Source organism: Lipotes vexillifer, unplaced genomic scaffold, assembly GCF_000442215.2.
Source record: "Lipotes vexillifer unplaced genomic scaffold, Lipotes_vexillifer_v1.1 scaffold86, whole genome shotgun sequence".
In the NCBI taxonomy this organism is placed as follows: domain Eukaryota; kingdom Metazoa; phylum Chordata; class Mammalia; order Artiodactyla; family Lipotidae; genus Lipotes; species Lipotes vexillifer.
The window spans coordinates 2719799-2727198 of NW_006785406.1; the positions used below are offsets into that span (position 1 = coordinate 2719799).

A 7400-nucleotide genomic window follows, 5' to 3' on the forward strand; every position below is an offset into this window, starting at 1 on the left:
GAGAGAAATTGAGAGAAGGGAAAATAACTCCTCGTTGTTCAGGAAAAGGCCATGATGGAGTCTTTTTCTTTCCTTTTTTCATTCTTCTCCTGCCCACGGGTGGTACGGGGGTTGGAAATATAGCAATCAGAGGGGGCTGGAGGAGGCACAAATGCTCTCCAAGTTAGTGGCAATTAGGATTGGGGGCCTTGAAAGAGAAGGTTTGGGGAAATCGAGATGAGGGTAGAATAGCATTCCCAGCAGGGAGGACAGACATTATTATTTGTTTATGATACTTGGAATCAGTGTCATTGCTTTATAGTTCTACCTCATTCATCCATCAATGAGAAAAGATTTACTTAATGCCAACTTTATGCCAGACATTCCGTTAGCCACCGGGGATGCAGAAATATGAAGCTTATAATCTAGTGAGAGAAACAGAAATTAGACAAATGGTTATTAAAATAACTAAATTATTACAATTGTGCTAACTGCTGTGAGGAAAAATTTCAGGATGCCAAGTGAGGGGGGGTGTACTTGATATACAGAGGTCTGGCAGAGAAGACCCTGCAAGCTGAGAGGGACGGATGGATAGAAGTTAGCCAGGAAAAGTGTGCATATGCTCGGGGCAGAGAGGGGCAGAGAAGGGGAAGAGCATCGAGGCCCAGGAACAGCAAGTGCAAAGGCCCTGTGGTGGGGAAAAGTGTCCTGGCACCATTGAGGAATGAAGAGTCATAAAAAGCTGGAGATGGCAGGAAGAGGAGAGGATGAGGCTGGTAGAGAACTTCAAATTTCATCCTGAGGTTAACTAGAAGGTATTGAGGGATTTTAAGGAGGAAAATCAGGTGATCAGAGCTGAGTTTTTAAAAGATTTCTCTGATGTGAAGTAGAGACTGGGTTGGACGAGTGTATGAGCGAGACATGTACATCACTGTCCTAGTCCAGGTGAGAGATGATGGTGGGTTGGACCAGACCAGGGGACACTGAAAATATATCTTGGTGTAGCAGAAGCTCTAGGCTCTCATCAGCTGAGGGGGGGGGGGTGCGGAGGGACAGAGAGAGGCTGCTTTAACTAGACCCAAGGGGCAGTGTGTTCCCTTAACACCCTTTCATGCATCAGGCCTGCCTCCCCAGCCAGGCTTTGAGGTACCCGGGCACACTGCTACCAGATCCTTAAAAAGGGGGAATTTCACCAGTGCTGGATATAGGACCCCATTGATATTCAGACCCAATTTCTTCTACCCAAGACCTGTGCTGGCTCCAGTCTCTGTGATGCATTCTCACTGCCTGTTCCAAAGCTAATTTCCTACTAAAAGTCTCCGTTCAGTGGCAGCTTCTCAGCCTCCACTTCTAGGCATTTGACACACTGCCTCCTGTGTTCCTTTCTATAATTATCTCCTCCCAGTAAAACAACAAAACACAGTAATTTGCTTATCGGGTTGGCACAAAATTAAAAAGATAAAATATCAAGTCTCCATAAGAATGAAGAGAAAAGGCCACTCCCAAGCCTATTGGTGGCAGTGTAACTGGCGGAATTTTTTAGATGTCAAATCAATAGTTTCTCTCAACATTTAAAAGGTTGGCCACAACTCAAATCAGTGGGGAAAAGGTGAATCATTTTTTAAAATCGTTGTAATAGCTGGGTAGCCATCTGGAAAAGAACACATAATTTTCATCCATATTTCCCACCTTACTCCAGAAAAGAATTCTCAGTGAATCAAAGATTTAAACATTAAAAATGAAACCATAAAAATACTAAAAGAAACTACGGAGACAATGTAAGTATAGTAATCACGACATGAAACTCAGGAGCCATAAATGAACAGATTGATCAATTCAGCTCCATACATTTTTAATTGGCATGACAGAAATGATGTGATGTAGCCATACGATGGAGTACTATTTGGAAATAAAAAAAGAAGGAAGCACTGGTACATGCAACAACCTCTAAAACGTGATGCCCAGTGAAAGAAGCCAGACACAAAAGACCGCATATTGCAGGGTCCCATTTACATGAAATGTCCAGAAAAGGCAAATCTATAGACAGAAAAGTGTTAGTATTTCCCTGAGACCGTGGATGGGAAAGGAGAGTGACTGCAAATGGGCATGAAAAATCTTTTTGGGGGTGATGGAAATGTTCTAAAATGAGATTGTGGTGATGATTACAATTCTGTAAATGTACTGAAAATCACTGAATTGTACACTTAAAATGAGTAAATTTTATGACATGTAACTAATAACTAACATAGCTTTTTCTGAAAAACACTCTTTGTTTTCTGGTCCTCAACACCCAACAATGCTGGCCTGGTCTCTATTATCCACAAACAGTATGCCCCTGGCAACTTCATGCCCAATTTGTTACCACAATTTGCCATTTCTTTCAGAACAAAGTTCTTCCTATCTGGCCTCTTTCTTGCTTTCCGTGGCCATGCCCTAGGGCTAGCATTACCTCATGCCTGGATTCATGCCCTGGCTTGCTGTTCGGTCAGAAAGTAATGACAGCAGACCAGACAAGAGACAGCCAGGGCTCAAGCTAGGGCCACATCCTCTCCCGTCGCTCAGAGATGGTGCCCATTTTTGTCTCCTGATAATGTTGCTAATGTTCTGAAGGCTTTCTTCTACCCCATCCTCATCCCGTCTCAACTCCTCCAAGACACAGAACCGGAGAATAACAGCCTGGCTGGAAACCACTATAGGTCGTGTTGACCAAGACCTTTTGTTGACAAATGGGCATACCGAGGCCCAGAGACACAATAGTGGCCCTATTGTGGCTGCATCCCAGGCAGCTGATGGGTGGCAGAGCCTAGCTCTCTCTGCAGCCTTTCCTTTGAGGGGCCTCAAGTCTTATTTCTCCCATGATGCCGTCTCAGCTTATATTCAGCTACCATCTTCCCAAATGCTTAAAGTATGGTTGAGCTATTCCACACAATTTAGCATTTGATAATACACTGCTTTGAACGATTCGTTAATTGCTTTGGTTTCCGCTACCAGGATGTGAGCTCCTTGAGGACAGGGAATTATGTTTTGACTAATTTATTAGTTCTGTCGACAGCGAAATAATTCTATGCATTTAGCTTTGCAACACTGGTATTACATGATGACGTTGTTATTCAGCGATGTCTGGGACCAGTGAAATCCACAGGTTTCTTGGGGATCTACCCTTACTCCCTTCTCCTCTCACCTTTTATCCTGGGTGATATCAGCCACACACAAGGCTGCCACCACCATGCGGTACATCACTGACCTCTTCCCAGTGCCCAGACTTGTTTATCCAGCTGCCTGCTGGATATCTCCTGGTAACCTCCTGGAGCTCACCTCCTTGCTCTCTGCAGTCCTGCTGCAGTCTCACAAATCCAACCTCCACCCACCCTCCCCAACGTGGGGTTGCCCCCTAGAAGGCTGGACTGTGTTAGGGACCTCCTGATGTACCCAGTGCCTAGCCCTCCATACATACTGACAAATTGAGGGAATGAGCAAGTTCCTGGTCTGTTCCTCAGCCCCTGGTCCTTGGCTGGGGACTTATAGCAGGTGCCACCAGGCTAACTTGTCCCTGGGAGAAGAAGAAACAAAGCAGCCTTGCACAACCAGCAGAATATTAACAACCTTTGAAAGGGCATTATTATTGATGCCAATGGACCACCTGTCCTTGAGATAAACATAATGAAGAAAACAATGATACCCATTAGAAAGTACTTGTCCAGGCTTTCAGATCAGGACTTTGATGTATGATAAAGACCGCTGTAGGTTCCTCCAAGATCTCGGTTTCTCAGACTGGCTTGTTGGAGTCAGAACCTGCAGGTCTGTTGCTCTGGAGTAGCCCCCGAGTGACTGCTGGCATTTGCTGTCTGGCCGATTGTGTGCATATGTGTGTATAGAACACACTGTTCTCCTTCAAAACCACTGCCATGAACTCTGCCCACTGGTCCATCGACACTGCCCTTCTAGAACAACCTTCAGAAACACTAACACATTCTTTATCCTCCAAGGGTGGGTTTGGATTTTGGAAACAGGCAAAGGTCCTCTGGAGCCCAATCTGATGAGTCAGATGGATGAGCAAGCTAAGAAACACTAGTTCTTGGTCAAAAATGAAGAACCACTATAAAATGAAGTTAAGAAGAGGGAGCTGATGCTACTTATGCCTCTGAAGACAGTTCCAAGCATGGAGTTCTGGAAACATCTATGATTGCTGGCCCTTCCTTGGACTGCTGCACCTCCCTGGGCCAGCCCTGCCCCTCCCAGAGTGCCCAGTGGCTGCTGTGGTGCTGCATCATAGCAACTGCCGAGAATAAGCCACCTCTACAGGGCCCGTCCAGGAAGGGGTGCTCCTCTGGACGCTATTTAAGATGAGGACAGAAATCATTGAAATTGGCATTTTGGCCTCGATTAGTCTAACAAGAGGCTATTCTGATTTGTTTCCAACCCAGTTTATTTAACTCATTTTTAAAATAAAGAATTGAGCACCTACTACATCCCCAAGTAGTGGTCTTAGGTGTTGGTGACACAGCAGTGACTAAGAGACAAAGCCCTGCTCCCATGGGCCTGATAATCTAATGGAACAAACCAGCAGATGAACAAGCAAATTAATAACATAAAGTTGAACAGTGTTAAATACTACTGAGGAGCAGGTAAGGGGTTAGCGAGTGACAGCTGGCAGTGGGGTTGTCAGAGGTCTCCTTTTGGGTAGAGATCGGAATGACACTCAGGGGCCCCCAGCCTGGAGGGCACATGTGGGAGCAGCACCCCAGGCTCAGGGAAGAACAGACTTCTCTGGAGCAACAATGTTGCCGGCATGTTGCCGAGAAAGCCAGGGTGCCGGGGTGGCTGCCAAGTGGCATAGGGCAGGGGGAAAGTGGGAGGAGGGGAGGCAGGAGAGGTTGCCGGGGGCAGGCGGACCCCACCCTTGCCAGTTACAGCTCTGCAACCACACCCAGCTTTCTGAGCTTCAGTTTCCTCATCTGCAAGACACTCTTTACCTTGCAGGGTGTCACGAGGACTCAAAGATCATCACCTAGGTAAGAAATCACCTAGCACTGAGCCTGCAAGTAACTACCATTCACTAAGTACCAACTATTATCATTCCTATCCGCATCAGCATCGCTGTTATGTTAACCTGAGCATCAGGGTGTGGAAATCATCTCCTCCATTTTAGGTAAATAATCCTACCCTTCTGTCAGCAGAAAATGCAGGGACTAAAGGGCTGAACTCAGTCTCCTTACAGACCCAGAGGGACCGCCAGCAGCCTTCTCCCCATGCCTCCCGGAATCTCCAGGGCTGCCTCTGGGCAGGTTTCAGCATGGGCCCCCTTCCCTCAGCCAGGCAATCCCTGGGCCACTGTCAGCCACCAGACCACAAGGAGACAAAATTGGACACACATCACAGGCTTTGCTCCCATTCAGCTTGCATTTGGGCACAAACTTTTGTTTGAAGGAACCTGCTATTTTGCAAACAGTCGCCATCACCACACCCCGTTAGGACCCTACCTCCCATGGCACTGCGCAATCAGGGGAAATCCAAAGACCTGCTTTCAGGCTCCCAGTAAGAGATGGCTGCTCTCTGAACAAGAAGAGAAGCCCACTGAGGCCTGAGCCACACACGACTTCACAGAGACCACAGGAAGCCAGAGATTCTTCAGGACAGGCAGATGGCTCGGGCAGGGCTGGAACCACCACCGCCAATCAGCCAGGATCCCAAGAACACAGCTCCTGTGTAGGCAGTAAACTAAGCCTGAAAGAGTTTGGATATTAGACAAGCTTGAGGGCTAATTAAAATGTAAAATGTGGTCCGTGGGGCATAAATTCCTACAAGCCCAGAGGGATCTACCATTTAGTACACCAACCAAGCAAGGCAGCCATGTACTCAGTGGCTCCCCCGAGGGCTGCGAGGCCCAGCTCACCTTCTGATATGCTTCATTTACCTCCCTGATGGACTGGGCTGGGAGGACACGTTGGCCCCTGTTCATTACCATGGCTCTATGTGGTGTGCCAAGGAGCTGGGCCCCTGGCTTGGGGCAGCCACTGCTTCTGAGAGCCCAGAGCCTGGAAAGGGCACAAAGCGATGCATTTTCTAAAGGGTGCGTAAGATGCAGAAGAGCAGGGGATAGGGGTGACGGACACAATTAGAATATGGAAAGAATTAGAGTATGGAAAACATACTTATTGTTTCCCAAGGCAGTCTCTATAAATCTCCACAAAATCCTTCTGGAAACTTGGATGGTGGAAAAATGCAAGAAATACTGTGTCGAGGTGGGAGTGAGAGAAATGGCCCCAAGCATAACATACCCAGGTTGTTCGGAAGGAGATTTTTGTGCTGAGCAACGAAGGGTTGGGATGAAGGACTGCTGCCACCCTGCCTAACCCTGAACCCCAGAGGTCATGGTGACCCCTAGCTTAGCTCAGGAGTTCGATGCACAGACTCTGGAGTCAGCCAGACCCAGCCCTGTGACCATGGACATGTCTTTAAACATCCCGGAGCCTCGGTTTCCTTCTCTAACACAGGGATACTCAGGGTACCCAGCTCAGCAGATGGCTGTGAGGATTAAACGTGGTAATGCGCCTGAGGTACTTCAGCCGGAATAAGAGGCCCCCGCGAGTTGTGGCTATCAGCCCTCTGAGCACCTCTCTCTGAGCACCAGGCATTTTTCCTTGAAAATCTTGCTCTCCCTCCGTGACGTGTATGATCTACGACTCTCTCCTGTCTGTCTAGTTGTCTGCACCTGTGCATCATCTCTGGCGTGTGCACGGGTGCATATGTGTGCATACGTATGTACATGTGTGCATGCATGCCTGGGTGTGCATGTGTGTGTATGTAGTTGGGGGTGCTGGCTGTGGCCCAGGTGGGGCCCGTGTGCCCTCCCTTGGGTATATGCCCACCCATCAAATGCCATATAAGCTCTAGTCAGCCCACTCCCAGCCAGGGAGCGCCCCTCACTACACAGAGACGCCATGGCTATGGGTCATGGGAGCCACATTAACAGAGGGCAAGACCAGCCGGCCCGAGGTCCAGATGGCTTGCATCTCGGCATCCTGGCACATTTCACAGCCCAGTCTCTGTCAGCACGCCAGGAGAAACACTGAAGGCTTGTGCCTCGGGTGGGGGCTCCCTGTCCACAGCACCGGGGCCGCTGTAACTTCCAGCAGGAAGCAGCATTTGGTACCAGGCCCTGCCTGGAGTGGGGTCCTCGGCCATTATGACAGCTGCTGCTGCTGTTGACACTGAAACAGTGACAAATTCATCCTTCTGACAAGATCCCTTTTAAATAATTCACAGGGAGCTGGGGATTAAGACACAGTTTCTCTCTGTCTCTGTTGAGATTTAAAACACCTCCAGCTGGGGTATTTAAAGAGCATATAATAGGCTGCCCTTCTTGGGTCTCCCCTCCCCCTTTCCTCCTCTTTCCCATTTCCCAAACTCACACCCCCCCC

General features: G+C 48.3%; 1 protein-coding gene across 1 annotated transcript in view; it reads right to left on the reverse strand.

Moving 5' to 3' along the window:
- Window positions 1-7400, reverse strand: part of EPHB1 (EPH receptor B1) — a 433422-nt gene that overhangs the window by 273683 nt on the left and 152339 nt on the right. The window lies entirely within an intron of this gene.